Raw genomic sequence first — 18,758 nt, 5'->3', positions numbered from 1 at the left:
TTTATTTGCCCGGGCTTGGTTAGGGTTGCGCATGCGTTGATGCGATGATGCGTTGCTGCGCTGTTAACATTTTCACCGCGAAGCAACGGCACATTCGCTCCATTGCACTTAAAACTGCAGCCAAGAGTGTGCCGATCCAATTTACCCATGCGACAACCCACGCCCGGTCGTGGTGGTAAGTTGACTTCCCCTACGGTTTTTGGAGCACAGGCCAAAAAAGAACGCTCGCAGTAACGCGAAGTTATCAGTACCTCTTCATCTACCAGTTGGCATTCTTTCAATAAATTTGAAATTGTAATCTCCTAAGATCAGTGACGTTGGTCAGGTGAAAGACGTCACTTGGTAATAACACGCTGGCAGACGGCCGGGAAGCGACCCATTGTGTTTTTTTTCGAAGCTAATATCATACAACACACTGAAGCCTAAACGGGAAGAGCCCGGGCTGTGAAAATGATACTAGCGCAAAACCCGGTTTACAGTGATCAATGCTCACCCAAAATATTTCTCATTTCGCCGTGGTTTGGTTGCAATTGCCACAGATACCTGTCATTACACAGGTCATGCAAACTGCCGCCATGATTTGCCGACATATTGTCGACTGTGCATTGGCCTTGAAACCACGAGGTTCTGCCGGTCCTCCACGCGGAAGATATTCAGGCGCATCAATGGGCATGCCGCAGTTGTAGCTAAACACGGCGAAAAGGATTCTCTGAGACAACAGCAAACAATTGCAGTAGCGCTAATGTCCGTTTCTGTGTGCAGCCGGCTTAACGGCTTTGAGTGATTAATTTGGATTGTCTAAGGCACATATGCCGCGTATCACATTTAAGCGCGGAAAATATTTAGACATGTGAGTGGCCATTCGACTGCCTGGACCGTGTGAATGCGGGACGAGAACAATGACACTAAAGCACAAGAGCCTGTGCGCACACACTTCTAGAGCACACTATTCTGCAGCAGTCAGACAGCGCATGGTCAGCGCGTTCAGTTGGCCCGCGCTGTTCACAATGCATGAGCCGGCTAATTTTATCAAGTGATGTTTGCGAAAGGTATTCCTATGTGGAACACTCAGATTTGTCATGCGGTAGCTGGCATTGAGTAACCCGGAACTCTTCGGTAAATGACGTCCTGATATATTGATATATTTTAGAATAGCCTATTGCGATGGGGGGGGGGGGGGGGGCAGGACTTTAGCAGGTGCGGGGAGAGCGCTGAGATACATGCTGTAAACAATTCCTTTTGGTCATTTTGCGTGGTATTCTTTGTGCAGTAAGGCCAAGCTGGTCCTATCATCGTATCAAATTTTTGGCGCGGTCAGATCCAGCCATGAAAGTGTTTGATGTAATCAAAGGACAAGACAACTTAGCGGCCAGATCGTAAACGGCCACACCAAATAAAACGGTACATAAAACGCAAATTATGCGTCGCGCAATGACGCCCTTCTGGTTCCAATCAGAACATGTAGTGATATCATTCCAACCCATGAGATCGCAATAGGTCATGTGAGGGCATGCAAGGAAACATGAGGGCATTTTCAATCTTTTACCATGATGCCAGTAGCGTATAGGCTAGATGAACCAGTGCGACACGTGTAACCACTTCTTTACCGCATTTGTTTGTTTTTTACTTTTCTTGATTTTTCCAACCCACGACACACAACTAGTGAACTGACTGTCCCATCTTGTGTTCTAGTATGGAAGCATTGTAACACATGCCATTTTGTTTTTGTGTCTTTTGCGCTCTGCTTGCCATCCATTATGAAGCACACAATGTGGCGTGTGGACAGCTATCTTGTGTATGTCACCAGGTGCCACCAGCGTGAGAACACTGCAATTAGGTGCTTGGGGACGGCCGTTTTGAACGGTGGACGCATCCGCGCGAACCGGCCGCATACCCATGCTCCACTTCACCTGGACAACGAGGTATGTGATGAGGACACCCATCCCCATTGAGGACACCCGTTCAGTGCTGAGGACTCCCGCTGTATGTATGTATGAGGACTCCTATTCGCAGGATGCTGCAGATTCACGCACGGGTGACGACATGGATCTATGGGACACCCTCAGCGTGTTTTTTTCGTGGGTAGGGACGTCAGCGATATTTGATTGTTGAACGGCTCGCAGGGGTGATATGACACATTTTGCGATAGATACACTTTTTAAAATAATTTCAATGAAGAACGCAAGTCTGTCTGCATTTTTTTCCCAGCCGTACAGCAAAGGTCGCTGCACAGATTGTCATTCTACGAATCCGCGCTCGGATCATACCGGTGTCTTTTCGACCACGTGAGAGAGGGCATGTTCCGGCGTTTTGCAGGAAGATTCTTTGCGAATATACAGGAGAAACTTGATATGAATGCACCTCCTCTTTTCAAATGTTGAGCGCGACGTCAACAATCAGGACTGCTGTCCAAAATGACGTAGAGGGGAGAATAAATCGCGAAATTGTCAACCACCTGGCGCAGGGCGAGGCGGGAGCCGCGCTCAGGTACCAAGCTATGCGGCAGGTTATGTTAAGACAGAAGCGTGTGAGTCAGCCCGCCGTGCCGGACACTGCCGTCGCAGCAGTTGTCGCGATCGACGCAGCCCGGGCAGGACTGCCAACATACCGCTGCTTCAGTTTTGTCATCAATGGGGACGAGGTAAATGCCAATGGAGGCCAAATGCCAGCATCCGTCTATGACACGCAGCAATCACTACCATCAAGTGCGGCTGTGGTACATCACTCCTCGTGATGCATGTGCAAATTTCGGGGCACGCAACCTCCCAGAGCCGACGCGGGGAACTAGGTTACAATAGTGTGTATGTGATAAATCGATGAAAAACGATAATGCACACGTAGCATTTTCATCTGCTAAGATATGTAACAACTGGAAAACGCACATTTTAACAAGGAGACAAGAGGAAGCAAAGAATCACCTCCGCCTTGTTCGCACAAGCAGGGATACGCATACCTTGCTGCTGCGAAAATGTGGCTTAGTGCATTAAATACCCATTGGTATATCAAGTCTCAACCTTTGGGAAGAAAGATAGCGGGCAAGATGATCAGAGGTCATGTTAGGATTATGATTAAAAGTCAACCATTTACTATCATGTTGCTGGTTTTTGGACTTGACCGCCAACGTAAGTGTTTCTGGTGTTAATGACACTGCTACCTGATGTTCACTGACACATTCAACGATAGTTATGCCGAAAATGAGCTAAAAGTTACATCGCTATTAGCAGTCATTGTACCCTAGCATGACGCCCCCTAAGGCCACGTGCGAAATTGTGTAAGTGTCAGTTGTCTGCAGATGTTGTTATGCGCGTTGAGAGAGCCATCAAACAAATTACGCGGAAACCACAAATATTGAAGGGCATGGCAGCATGTCCACAATGTGGCAAACAAAACCTAACATTATCAACCATCACATCACTTAATGCATGATAACTTGACATGTTGCAAATAATTTGACACCCCCACCAAAAAAGTTTCATCTCGCAACAACCGGCATCATGATAGGCATCATTGTACACTTCCACTATGGCATTAAATGTTGTGCAAAAACACAAGCAGAACTCAAATATCAACCACAGCACCAGATAGAGCACATCAATGAAATACATATGTCTGCAGTTACTTCAAAAAAGTGTAATCAGCTCTGGAACCTTTGGTGCATGCCATTTTCTGGAGTTTTTCCAAGATTTGTGCATGCATCATAGTTTTCATAGACATAGTTTCATACAGAAACTACAAGGCCACTTCACAATGTTTCACAATGTAACGGTGGCCAATAAAAAAACACTCACTGAAAAGCAGGCTGCAAGAATATCCCAGATAATACCATGAAGTAGTCTTTATGGAGCACATGAGCAATGTGACAGATATCTGGTTTCAGGGAGACATCACGGTATTTCCTTGGTAGAGAATGTTGTATGCCATGTGGAGCCATGCCAGCAGCCACACCAGCCTTCACCAACATCTGATCAACCTGAGCAGAGCAATTCATTGTGGAATGAGACATATTTTAGCCAATTTCCCAACACACTAATCTAACCTCACCTTTCCCTATACTGATCAGGAATTTTAAAAAGCCACTTGGGTAGTTGATCACGGTCTCTGAGCTCCCATTATGGTAACCAAGCTGCCTCAAATTACGGACGACAGTATCCATGCAGGTTGAAAAATGCTCCAAGTGTTCATGACATGCATGCTTAACAAGCTAAAGCATTTGCTGTGTGCCATATGCTGAACTAACAGAAGCATTCACTAGCCAACAGTATCAGTACACAATCAGGTGGTTGCACATAAGGCCATTGCTGCAAATTAAGTTGTTTAAGGCACAGATGAACATATCACATGATTGAGACCAACATCTTTCAAATCTTACTACTGCACATGGAAAACATTCCAACTGTTGATGACCTGCTTGCTAAACAAGTTAAAGTATCAGCTGTGTGCTGCATGCCAAAACAACAGAAGCATTTACTGGCCACCAGTGTCAGTCAAAAATCAGGCAGTTGTTTACACAGTCCTTGTTAAAACTTAATTATGTTTCATGCATAGATCAACGCATAACATGACTGACACCAGCGTTTCTCAAATCCTATCTCAATATCTACTGAAACATTACCCCAGGTAGTAAAATGAGCCCAATGCCATGTACTGGGCTATTAAAACCGGGCCTAGGCCAACAGCATAGACTGTAGGCACCGGCACCCACCATGTTAGAGATGGTATGAAACATTATCAGTTTTGATGCATAAGGCATTATGATACATTAATCGTTGCAGACATTAGGGCTTTTGGCATTGATCTACTTGTCATTCGACATTTTTTGTCCAGCTTGGTAAGTTTTAGCTAGCCATGTTATATGCTAGGGGTGCCACTTTCAAAAATTGGTTGGGAGCTCAGCTCAAAATGCTGAACTGATATGCCCCCAAGACCTGATTTTTCTGCACATTTTGACCGCATGAATTTACTTTCTTGATGTTAGAATTTAAAGGAAGTTTTTTGTAGACTTAAAATTGTTTCCATAGGAGGAATAACTTCCCATTTCAAGTTAACATGAAGCTAGGGGGAGGGGGGATGTAAAAAAACGACCCCAATGCAATTCAATGGGTTATTGAAACTGGGCGCAGGCCAACAGCACAGACCGTATGCACCAGCACCCACCATTCAGCCATGGAAGAACTGCGACAAGCATGAATGAGATCCAAATCATTCATCAGCCATGATCATTCAGTCACGCGAGAACTGTGACAAGTGTGACTCAAGTTCAAATGCTGATTAACCATTTCCCTGCCTTCAAATCAGATTCAAATAATGATGAACCATTTCCGTCTTCAAGCTGTCTCACTTTCACGTCACCCTCTACTTCTCTTTATCAGCTTCAAACAAGGAGCGCTCAGAACATATTTCAGCGATGCAAAAACTGTGACAAGCATGACTGAGGTTCAAATACTGATCATTCATCCGTGCAAGAACTGTGACAAGCGTGACTCAGGTTCACATACTGATTAACCAGCTCCCTGCCTTCCAGCTGCCTCACTTTCATGTCACCGTCTACTTCCCTATGAGCTTCAAACAAGGGGCGCTGAGAACGGATTTTTCATCAATCCATACTGATATTTTATTACTCCGTTACACTTCTCAGAGCCCATCGGTTTGGAAAGCACGAAAATGAGTATGACAAGAATGAAGAATGAGTTTTCGGACATCCCCCATCTTGCCTCGTCTTCCAGTACTGTATGCGCCACAAACGCCCGCATAATCTGGTAGACTTCAGTGGAATCTCAGATGCGGTCGAAAGGGTTGAAAATCGCCAAACCTCGGCAGCGTCGTCAGCTGATATTAGGGGTTACGATACGCCAGGGGCTATGATACACTGGTTGTTTTGACACATTAGGTGTTACGATACATTATGAGTTGCGATATATTAGAGGTTATGAATATTAGGTGTTATGATACATTAGGCGCTATGAAACATCACTGGTTATGATACACTAGGTGTTCCGATACATTAGGTGCTGTGATATATTAGGAGTGGCTGTACATTAGGAGTTATGAAACAGGTGATTTGGTACACTGGGCCTAATGACACATTAGGTTTATTGACGCATTAGGGGTTATTGTATATTAGAGGTTATGAACATTAGGCTTTGTGATACGTTAGGAGTTACGAACATTAGGGGTCATGATACATTAGAGGTTATGATATATCAGAGGTTATAAACATTAGGCCTTGTGATACATTAGGTGTTCCGAACATTAGGTGATGTGATACATTAGGGGCTACGAACATCAGGTGCTGCGATAATCCCACGGGCTACTCTAAGTTACGTTAAGTTGGTTAAGTGCATGGCAAGTGGCAATAGGAATTGTGCAAGAATCAGTAACTCACAACTGCTGCTGTGATACAAACAGGTTAGACAGGATGAGATGAAGTAAGGCCTCCCTAGGTTAGGCGCAGTTAGGCTACTTTCATGGAAATAAGCATTGGTGTTTTGTAAGAAACGGTGACAAAATGCCTGTTTTCCCTGACCCCATCTTAACAGAAGCCAGAGGTATGTCTCTTGTGTTTGACTTGGTGATGAGCTGATGTATAGGAGTCCAAGGTTTTTTTGCTTGAGTGCTTTATGCTCGTTGAATTTTCTGTTGTTATTTTGTTATTGAATTCCCTTGCTTTGTTTTATGTTAAATGTGCTGTGGAAGGGAAGTGCAACGTGCAGGATCAAATTACTGGCGTTAATAATCTGTTCACGCTCATTACATTGTCATGAAATTACTATGCTTTAATGCATTCTGTTCCACTTTAACGGCTTAAGATGTTAAAAAACAGTTTTGTCAAGTTTCTGATATTACGTCCATGCTAACTTGAACTAGATGTCTTTGTTTGCTGAAGCATCAGCCACGAGCTCATAAGTTCCATCTTTTGTGAATTGATTTGTCTCTCCCACATGGTCTTTTTGCGACGGAATTTTTCACTCCCACCCTAGTTCAAAAGCGATTCTAGCTCCCTGAAGTTTTGAATTCTTTAGTGCGCTTGCTGCCAGGGGCGTGCAAACGCGGCGAAGTTTGCGTGCTCAAACAAAACGTGTACCATGTCCATGCGCGGTGGTTTAACTGGGCAGCAGTGTACCGCATGACGCCACTCGAAGGCTTAGGCGGGCGAAATCGGCTCTGTCGAACAATATCCGAACCATTAGGTAACGGGTTGCGAGGAAGTTGGACAGCATCCCAACCCGTGGATCTCACGCATGCTGGACTTGTATGGAATGTTCCACATTCGTATGGCGTTTTGAACTGAAACAGCCATCTTGAGGACATTTTGATGCAGTTCACGGATATGCCCTTTTTAAGACCCAAAACGCTCTGGTTCCTGAGTTACACGCCCGCAAAGTACGAAAAGGCATATTTACAGCCAACTTTAAAATCGCCTTCTGATTAATGACGCCATAGAAACGTCACTAGATCGCCGTGAGATTACAGGGTGTTTTGTTTTGTTTATGGTCAAAACACATACAGCCCGCTGATGCATTCGCAAAGGCGATGATGCTGCACATGTCGTACATTCCGCGGAAGATGATGGGCTGTCAGTAAGATTTTACTGCTGAATGCGTGTCGAGAACACAAGCGTGAGCAATTTCGGTTTGTGCGACACTCGTCGTGAACCGGTCATTTTTCCTTATTTCCAGGCCACAGGTCAATGCTATAAAAAAGAACGCCACTGTCTGCAAAAAAGTACGCCACCGAAAAAATGGGCACTCCCCCGAAGTTATAAAAAAGAGCACGCGACGGCAAATCTGTCTTTTTTCTACTCCTGGCGTGTTTTTTCTTCTACTACTAACGTATCTCTTACAGACAGCTTGGTTGGCGCCTTGCGTACCGGAGCACAGAACCTTGCACGGGTTTATGGGTTGGCAAGGCATTATGAAATTACGGGAACATTACAGTGATTATATATATATATATATATATATATATATATATATATATACATTCATGTATATAGTCATGTATGTATATATTGTATATATACATACATGTCATGTATATATTCATATATATATATACATATATATATATATATATATATATATATATATATATATATATTCATGGAGAAATGCATGTATATAGGGGTATAGGAGGTCACGGTGAAGTCCGGTGTTGTGACTGAAAATCTGTGCGAAAATTGCGAGAAAACCCGCAATTTGATAGTCCCGCGAGCTGTGCAAATGTGAGATCACACTAATTTGACACAAGAGTGTGAATCGGGGGTTCGAAATGCGTGTGATCACAGGTGGTGTGTGCCAGTGGCTTGTGTTGGTATTGATGTGATGGGGAGTGTGCAGCGAGGTTTGTTCTTATGAGAGAGAACATTGTTTTGGTATTCTTCAGCCTACTGGCCCCCAATAAGATGTGATATATTGATGCCTGATATATTGATGCCTATTGATATTGATGCCTCCCTGTACCTTTATGTTTGTGTTTGAACATGACAAAGGAATGCTGGCAAACTGAAAGAAACACTAGCACTTTTATTGCACGGGTATACAAAGGCAAGTACTGGTACTTCTACTTCATGATGATTTTGCCAACGTTGTGAACCTATTGATGAATCACAGCAGGTAATTAATCCATTGCATGCCATTATATCAGCAATTATTTTGGCAGTACGGGCTGGTGTGTGCAGCTCATTAATAGATATGCTCAGTATAGGCTCACGTTATATGACCTTGCAATGCTGTCTTTCCCTAAATAATTCTGAAAATACAGCTTTATTGTTGCTGATGCACATTGTACCGTCTTCATAACTCTTGTATGCAGGCGAGCATCGCTCCTGAGTAAGCAATGCCAGTCACTACAACTTGCGTGGAATGCTGGGCGTTGAGAAAAGTGAAAAAGTATTGCTGTTGGTGTCTCGGACAGCACTTGATAATCTGTTTATCATGAGCCTGGTGTGCACTGGCAGCTTCATCACTTCCTTGCATTTTGACCATCCAACCATGACTACATGCACTCGTCAATGTCTCCAGCCTTGTGCAAGGTCAGCATGTTTGCAGTGTCATCTCACCACATGTAAAATGTTCCTGTTATTTTTGAGTAAAGCAGCCTGATGACTGCAGAATGTTGCATGGCCATGGAAGTGAAAAATGTGTTTGCATCTTTCTCACCTGCGTTTTCTGGATTACCGAAGCAGGCTGAGCAAGTGATGACACTTACCGGTTGTCTGCTTTGCTAAAAGTGACCTCTTTATTGTATCATGTGTTTTTGATCAGTCATGTCAGATGGGAAGTCATTACAAGAGCGCATGCTTGACTCATCTTTTCGTGCTGGAATTTATTTTGAAAGTGGCATGGATTGCAGTCGAAAAACCATATTGTTGTTCATTATGTCATGCCATAGAACAGTACCGAGATAGTGCCAAAATGAAGCTATTGACCAGTGCTATTACACAATGTACCACATTGGTTGAGTACTCTTTGTCAAGCCCATGATATAACAGCTTATAATTCATGAATGAGTGGTAAAAAATATCTAACAATGCCAAAGGACTGCCTACGCCAGGAATACTGTTGCACCACAGTGGTCATATCAGGGTTAGCTATTAGTTGCAGGAACAATCCTAGGCAAAAAAAAAAAAATATTGGTAGCCCAACCTTGCCATTTTTACCCTAGGAATAACAATGCTTTGACAATCAATGCATGGCAACGTTACAAATCTATTGATTTTCGCACGACACCACATTTCCAGTTACAAACAATAAATACAATGTTACAACTTTATTAATTTTGGCATGACACCCCATTTCCATTTACAAACAATAAGGACAGTGACTATTGTGTACATCACATGATATCAATGTCAAGACTACAGCACTGCGCGCAACGATATGTTGACAATAAAGCATTGGCAAAATCAACAGCAACGCAGCAACAGCAGCAGCACAGCATATCGTGCTTTGATATTAATAATCTGCGATAAAAGCTGGCGATTGCTACGTTGCGCATGTCAAACACGAAAGCGTTTTTTTAAGGCCAGCATCGATACAAAAACCCACAAATAACCCACCCACCAATCCGCCCCTCGACACAGACCCCACGACGAGAATGGCCGGTTGGCGTCAGCTTTCGTGTGTTTCGAGGTATTCTTTGGGTATGGTTGCCAGATGCTGCCAGGTTTTGCTGTCGACACAAACCCATTGCATGACGCCATCAAACAACGACGTGATGGGGCCCATCTTTATAAACTATGAAGTTTCGCTACTTAGCCTCGTTTTTTAACTTCGAAAGCTTACCAATAGCAACAAGGAAGCATTTCCCACCACATCTGATGCCTTACTCAATATCTTCAAATGTGGAACATTCCCTTTGATGAACACTGGACTTTATCAACACTGGACGCTTCGAGCCTGGACGTTCTGATTCTCCTCTGTCCAGGGATATTGGACAGTTTCTCGGTGTTACGAACCCTGGATGCCGCGATTCGGGACTTTCTGACCACTGGACATCATGAGCTCTGGACGTTTCAATGCGCATCCCACACATCCTACACCTTGACTGCCACCAATGTCACGCACTTACGTCCAGTGATCAAAATATTTGAAGGCAAATCTGACACTGACTGCTCGGCACAAAGCTGATTACCGTCTTGAAATAAATATGCATGATTCGCAACTCCGGCCACTCTGATAAAATGCAGCAGACTTTGGGTATGACAGCAGATTTCGACGTTTTTTGATCTTATGGCTGTGTTCTGCTGACAGCGCTTAAAATCCTCGATTCTTTCGATACACGACCAGAGGGAGCAGGAAGACGGAATTGAACCCCTTCATGGTGGGTATGACGCGTTCCGCTCGCCGGGTTCACTTTATATATCCAACCTAAACGCGATCAGTGATCCCCGAAGCGTTCTGTCGCGGGCGGAGCCACTGTCTTCGTAGCACATAATATGCTGGTATTTTACGGGTCACGACGAGTTCGGCGAATCCGAGAAGGGCGATTACGGACATTTGTTACAGAAAAAAACGGCTGATCTTAGAGCTTGCGGATCAAAAGGATGGCAGTGGCTACAGATTTATAATGACATATAGTCCAATTCGTTACAGTTTTTATTATTACAAATATGCAGTCCGATTTATTCCAGAGAATAAAAAATAGCCATCTTCCGAGGACAATGTTACGGTGTCATTCAATAGGCTCACCACCACGCGCACGATTTCTTAAAAGAGTGTCATGGTTAAGGAAGTATTTTCTTTGCATGAGGTTTTGAAGTGCAAATGTCATCCTGAAGTTTGTTCGGTGCAAATCATTGCCCTGTCCTTCTCACGATCTAAACCTCGCTAGTTTCTGAACTGCACGCCCGCGAAGATGCGCAGACTTTTTCGGAGAGACTATATCTTGATCATCCAGGCATCCATGACGCCATAACAGGGTCATTCAAATCTTCCCATTCCGTTAGAAACGCGACGATTAAGGCTAGAAAAATATTATTATCGAGTCGTTCATATCTGTCGCTGGTCAGCACGATTTCCAAATATTACGCCGGTCAATTAAATGGCTCTCAAGCAACGTTGTGCACGGTACGATGACGTTATCAACAAATAAAAAATCGAGAAGCACATTTAATAAACAGAGAGCTCACGCTTTTTACACCTTTATTATCCATTTAAAAGTATATTAATAGTTACAAGCATGATAATTTCATCATATCTGATGCTGCCTTCAATAGCTTTAAGGGAGGAGCATTCCCTTGAAGTAAATTCGCGCCTGACACGCCACCCTCATGTCATGATCAGTTAAACAGTTTTTTAGAACAGACTGTATGTTTTGCTTGTTATACGCATCTTTGTTTTTTGTTTGTTTTGACACATAACAGCTCACTACAGAATGAGGGACAACGTGCTAGTGATAGTACTTCCACGGTGGTATGAAATGCACACGACGATACTATCAACAAGCGATTATTTTTAACGGCGTCGTGCATAAATTATTCCACGCTTCGACCAGGCGCACTGATCGTTGAAGGCCCTATCAAGAGGTCATACGAATAAAAAGGTGTCTTCAGCTGAGCGCCACCTGAAGGAGCCAGGGTAGTGTCCCTAAGGTGCTACGAAACACGCATGGTCGCACCGTATGCACAGTATTATACATGTCCTTAAAAGCCCCCGCATCTTAGTCAGTCGACGAACCAGCGGGCAGGATTTCTCCGTAATGCCCTTCCAAGGACATACCAATACAATGATTTGATACCAAGCACGATGATATGGTACCATTTCATAGTGTTTTTTTTTTTGTAACTGTGCTATATGATTGCATATGACAGCTACACTATAGTGCACTACAGACACGTTCTTATACTGACATGACTGTTCCATGGGGCTGCGTCCCCCCGGGCTGCACGGAAGACAAGAATAAGCCGTCTGGTGTTCATGATTTGAGCACGAAAACAAACCGCACGCCACCAAGGCCGTGTAATAAGGTATGATCATTCGGTGGTTTTTCCGGCACTTTCCCTTTACTATTACAGTGACGTCACAAAATCGCAGCCTGGCATCAGCGCTCCGCCTGCATTATCTCCGCGTTTGTTACACCGATGCACCTACTAACAACTGCATCTGGTGATCGCCACAGAGCGCTTCGAGAAGTACTATGAGGAAATATGAAAGGGGCATTTTTGGCCACGCTGGGTGTATAACAGCGAAGATAGGCCTAGGAATTGGGAGCCTGTGTGCCATGGCACTCCCACTTGTTGAGGATGCCAAATATTGTGTCTATGGCGATGTATTGAAGTTGGCCAGCCTACAGCTGCGTAAATGCAGGCTGGCGAGGCTGCCCAAGGTCCAGCCACTGCCACTGACCGGCACCAGGATCATCAATCAAACTGTCGCGCTGAACCTCAACACTATACATCATGAAGCGCGGGGTTGCACTGGTGTGTGATGGAGGCAGTTTGACACGACGGAGGTGGTGTGCTGCCTGGTAGAACATAGGACATTGTGTACGTTGCACATTGCATCAACTATGACACGAAGCCTCCGAAAGTCGTGGCGCGTGGCGTTAATCAAGAAAATATCCGTCACGCCACGCAGCCAGTTCATCGAACACACGCATGACTCATAATTCACCGTATTTTACTCGAACGATTCTTGCGCCCAGCATACACTTCATTGTGCACACTTGGCGAAGATGTAAAGCAAACAGGGAGGGGGGCGGCGGAGAACACAAGTATAGATTTTTCAGCTTAAATCTAGAGATATGCGACGGATCAAAGAATGCATAATGATGCTCACTTAAGGTCACTTACATATGCTCACATAAGCACAACGATGTTCACTTAACGCTGTCTACCTGATGTTGGACCTGTTTGGCTGCGCGCCATCCGCTTGTCCAGCGCAGAGTTTTCTCAGCAGGAGCTTTGTGAGGCGGTCGACAGACGATACCAATGTCTTGGTCCATGCCTCGGCCCATCACTAGCTGGAAGACGATCTCGAAAGCCTCGACAACGCTCGCCCAGGCCGGCAACGGTAGCATCACACCGCCTTGGCTAATCGCGTGTATCCAGCTGTCAGGTACACGGCTGGTGCTTCTCGGGTCGACAGCCCCATACTTGGATGGAGGTATTTGCACCTGACCGCCACGAGGCCGGCAACGAGGGTCAGCGCCCTGTGCTCGATGTTGACCTCGTCCATCCCGTCGCCGCGGCGGAGGCCATTTTCGGTCCTCTCGCCGTCACCGCCATAGAGCTTGTCTTCGCCCGATTCGTTGACCTCGTTGTCCTTGCCGAATTCGTTCAGGGCGGGCACTGGACGCCTCGCGGCTGTTTGCTGGTAGGCGGCCTCCACGTCGTCCGCATGCCCTGCCATGTCCACGACAGCTGGAGCTTAGATCTGCGACACAACGAATCGCAATCATTTCCACGTACCTAACAGGCGCATTAATCAGACCCTATTCCAAGTCACCAGTGTTGCGACAATCTCATTGCGACAACAAAACGTGTTGGACCCGGACATGCCCTCTCTTTCGTTTTCGTATGTTTTTTTTTAATATGCAACATTTTTTGTGGTCCAGCGTAACATAATCCGAGCGGGTAAGAGAGACGGCCAATGGCCGACGAGTACTCCACTGCGTGCACCATTCTAACATCCACCGCTCCCGGTCATAACCACGGATTTGTCTGGATGGCCCCGTTTCATAGTCCCATTTCAGTGCATCGGCTGCCCCAGGGGGGGGGGGGCGCCGCCATTGATGTTTTCCGACGCAAAAATCACGAGAACAGCGCATCCCCCGAGCTTCCCCCCCCCCCCCCCCGCCGCCAATCGTCTCCGCTTGTGAGGTTGAAGATCTATAGTTTACGCACAGCAGTAGTTTTTTTACCCCGATATTACTGTATGTAATCCCGAACTTTGGTGACCAGGTAAATAGCTTTTGTTTGAAATCTCAGACACTAGCATGGACAGCGACACGATGAGTACAAAAGTGGTTCATTAGTAACGAGACTCGCATATAGGCGGGCGAGCATGTACGTCACGCAGCTGAAAGAACTGTTTAAGGCACCAGAGCAGACCAATATTGGTAGCTCATTGATGCGCTAGGTACTGTATTTATTAGCGGTTGTGGGATTTGCTAGTCAGTTCACAGTGCATAAATTGGCGTCAATGGGGCTGGGACTCGCTCGTGCAAACTTGCCCTCCCTTCCCCCCCCCCCCTCTGTCGCAAACCCTGGCTACGCCCCTGTATGTAATCCCGAACTTTGGTGACCAGGTAAATAGCTTTTGTTTGAAATTTGTAAATAGCTTTTATTTGTAAATAGCTCAGACGCTAGCATGGACCGCGACACGAAGAGTCCAAAAGTGGTTCATTAGTAACAAGACTCGCATATAGGCGGGCGAACATGTACGTGAAGCAGCTGAAAGAACTGTTTAAGGGAGACCAATATTGGTAGCTCATTGATGCGCTAGGTACTGTGCCCATTAGCGGTTGTAGGGTTTGCTAGTCAGTTCACAGTGCATAAATTGGCGTCAATGGGGCTGGGACTCGCTCGTGCAAACTTGCCCTCCCCCCTGTCGCAAACCCTGGCTACGCCCCTGACACTCACTCCCTTCGCCCGCATAGCATAAATGGCTGTGCAACTTGTGTGGTAGTCGGGCCCCACTTTGCAAACAAGATTATGGTTGGAAATTCTCGTTTGAATCTCGTATTGTAGTCTACAAACCGCACAAAGCGGCTTAGATTGTTCATGCATTGGACTGCGAATCGGGTCGAAACATTTCTGCATAAAACAGACCATAATTTTCTTTTTAAGCACACGCATACCCACGTCGGCGCGCCAGCGATGTCCAGTTGCTTAGAAGGAGCTGCACTTGGTCGAAGGCATGGTTTAACATTGGGTGTGGGACTGGTCCTAACCAGATGGCCAGGATCAGTCATGATCTCGAAAATGATCAAATCAGATTACCGCATTCTCCACATTTATAGTTCAAGAGCAACAGTGTACTCATGTTTTCAGGGCAGTTGGATCGTTTTTTTATGTAAAAAAACAAAGTACCTTCATTGTGCCGTTTAACACTTTTGCAAGAGGCCGCCTCGGAGGAGCAAATGGGCATGTTGCTGCCAAAAGAACGCCTTTGATGCTCACTCTTGCACAACGCTCGCACACCACTTGGAATATCTCCCACACGCGACATAATAGCGCGCACCGAGGCCACATAACAATACAAACTTGACGCCATGCTGCACGACAATAGACAAGACCGATCACAGCATTCCTGCGTGACTACTGTTTTCCAAGCGACGCAGTCGACGTTGCAATGCAACGCCGCCGCTCAAGCCAGTGCGACTTTGTGACGTACACGCCTAACGTTGGGGAGCCGCCCGCCCGACCAACTTCTCAAGCTGTGATGATGGCCCCCTGTTATGGACGCCACAAAGCTTGTATAACTAAAGCTGAACGTGCGAATAATCTGCGGCCACTGCCAACCTATCTTTCTTAATATGTACAATCACCCTCTATCGGAAGAAAAGGCCCGTAATCGCCCTCCCGGATTCGCCGAACTCCTCTTGACTCCAAAAATACCAGGATTTCTCGTGCTGCGGCGACAGTGGCTCCGCCCGTGGCAGAACGCCTCGGAGATGACTGATCGCGCTTAAGTTGGATATAAGAGGTGAACCCGGTGAGCGGACCGCATCAGACCCACCATGAAGTGGTTCAGCTCCACCTTCCTGCTCGCTCTGCTGGCGACGCTGCTGGCGGTCGCCACGGCAGCTCGTGAGTACCACTGCACTGCGGCCGTGCGAGGCTGCCGCCGCAGAGACTTGTTTGAACTCCACCTCAAAGAGACACCGTTCCGGTTCCGTTTGCAGCACTCTATTGAAGACTGCTCGGGAAAAGAATCGAGTGTTTAAGATACTGTTAGCAGGGCATAGGCATAAAATCGAAAGGCCTTGAAATCCACTGTCACACCCAAAGGCTGCTCAATTTTATCAGAGTGGCCAGAGTTGTCGAATCATGCATATATATTTGAATACGGTCTTCGGATTCGTGCTGTGCAGTCATTGTCAGATTTGTCTTCAAATATTTTGATTACTGGACGTAAGTGCCGTGGCATTAAGGGCAGTAATCACGGTGTTGGATGAGTGTCTTGGTGCATACAAGGTGATCCTTCACTTTGGTATCACCTGTGCGATAAGTTGAACAAACAGGCCTGGACAATGCTAGCGTTAGTAGCATTCGCAATCTGTGACATGATAATGCCAGCCAAGGACAGCTTCTGATCCTTAACATCACTCTCTTGTCAACAGCTGGAGGAGGAGGAGGCGGTGGCGGTGGTGGTGGCCGACATGGAGGCGGTGGCGGCGGCGGCGGCGGCGGTGGTGGAAGCTGCCACTGGTGGTGGTGTAGGGGGAAGTAGCATCACCACTGTTCTCCGAAATATACCGATCTGATCTGAACGGACTGACGGACCAAACTGAACACTTAACCACTGCAGGATGATGAAGACGACCGCGGCGTGTAGCTTAGATCTACTGATTAATTGGCAACGTTGGCGATGCATCCATTCGGTCATTAGCAAGTTGGATGTGCCTCGCAATACACATAAAACTTTTTTGTGCTTCCGATGCGTTTCTTTGCTCTGCCCTGTAGCTACATGCCAAGTGAACGGTTGATACCATCCAATGACTGTTTGTCAAGCATCTGCTCTCGTATTGAGCGTCGGATAGATTGTATTCGTCTTTCGACTTACTGGAACGGCTCGGCACAAACGGCAAGTTGTTACATACGAGCACAAATATATATGTGCAAGAGGTTCCGTGATGTAGCAGAACTTTAGCACGATTAAAGAAAGTAATAGACCATGTCTAACACTCGCGTAGATTTTACTCTTGTTCATAACGTGGACTCGTTGGAAATGGTGTCGATGGTATCCTGTTTTTTTCCAAATCCAGAATAATAGAGCTTCGTTGAAATGAACTATTGATGAACTTGTCTCAACGTGATCCCGCGACTTGTTTCAATTAGTATGTCGCTAAGTCAATAATTGATGCCACCAGGCAATTTCAAAGGTACACTTTTACCAGAATCGGTTAGTTCGGAGCACCATGACTCGTAGTTTGTTCGTGCTATACTGGCATATTTTGGTGTAGGGCTCCGTAAATGTAGCAGCATTACTGTCACAATCTTTTGACTCGTATTCCGCTCTGGGCCCATTGCGATGCGAGCTCGCGAGTCCGGCGCCGTCTCCGCACTCCGCCTCAGCCTCCACCTTCGAACAACCTGCAGAGTATTTTAGGGACAATTAGACAGTATCCTAGTGCCAAAACACGCACATGCAATGCCTAAAAGGCTACCGCGATTTTGGTGTGATTCCACGACGTACTGGAGAGATCTTCTCATAAGGTATTAAGGAGAGGGGGGGGGGGGGCATATCCATGCTGAATTCAGTGGTGAAAATTTCGTGCAGATCGGTCTGTTAGCCTTGGAGTTCGAGATGCCGAGCAAACAGGAAAACAACGCTGAGATCATTTGGTGAGCCGCGACACATGTCATGCCTGACGTGCATTCCAAGACAGCGAGATCATCAGCCATGCTGAAGACAATATTGCAAGTCTCGTGATAGTCAATTGCATCGCTAGATTGTCAGGAAGTACGGTTTTTTGTCAAATTATTTCATAACCTGGAAGCCTATGCCAGGCTGCGATACTGAAAATGACTCACAAATCATACACGCCGAAGTTAATGGCACCGCTTACGTAAGCGCCAAAGCTCGAACCTTGCATCATCGTTTTGGAGCATAATTTGCCAGAATGTTCCAAACATTTTGGAAGATGGATGGGCATAGATACAGGGGGGGGGGGGGGGAAGGTGTAAGACATTGCCCAAACATTGCGTCAATGCTTCGAGAAGGACAACCCAATGCTGCCGCATGCGCGTCTTTAAGGAATGGTTTGCTCCATTCGCGTTATTTTGAGAAATTATTAACACAAGAAAAGAAGCTGGGAGGCAGCTGCGTGAGCGGTGGGAACAAAACAGTTGACACTCGCCCGGGTGGCCGGTTGGATACCCTTCGCTTGGTGGAGGTAAGGGGTCAATTTGACCACCTACCCCCTGACATCTTAGGAACTAAGAGAGCTAGAGACGCTAAATTCACAGGGTCTGCTGACCTGTGCGTGAACTGTCTTCGTTCAAGACTAAGAACTTCTCAATCATGACCTTCGAGTCAAATAAGGTTAAACAAGTTCAACTTCCAGGTTGGTCTCCAAAGAACCCCTAAACC

The 18,758-nt window shown here is 45.9% G+C and overlaps 1 long non-coding RNA gene across 1 annotated transcript; it reads left to right on the top strand.

Annotated features, from left to right (window-relative positions):
• The first annotated feature begins 16,176 nt into the window (after positions 1–16,176).
• On the top strand, positions 16,177–17,452 carry LOC119089753 (uncharacterized). The gene is made up of 2 exons (XR_005093193.1): positions 16,177–16,252; positions 16,786–17,452. It is a non-coding gene; the product is annotated as an uncharacterized LOC119089753 (long non-coding RNA).
• The last annotated feature ends 1,306 nt before the right edge of the window (positions 17,453–18,758 follow it).

This window comes from Pollicipes pollicipes, unplaced genomic scaffold (assembly GCF_011947565.3).
Source record: "Pollicipes pollicipes isolate AB1234 unplaced genomic scaffold, Ppol_2.1 Scaffold_3087;HRSCAF=3621_pilon_pilon_pilon, whole genome shotgun sequence".
Taxonomy (NCBI): Eukaryota; Metazoa; Arthropoda; class Thecostraca; order Pollicipedomorpha; family Pollicipedidae; genus Pollicipes; species Pollicipes pollicipes.
This window is presented reverse-complemented; position numbering and strand designations above follow the sequence as displayed.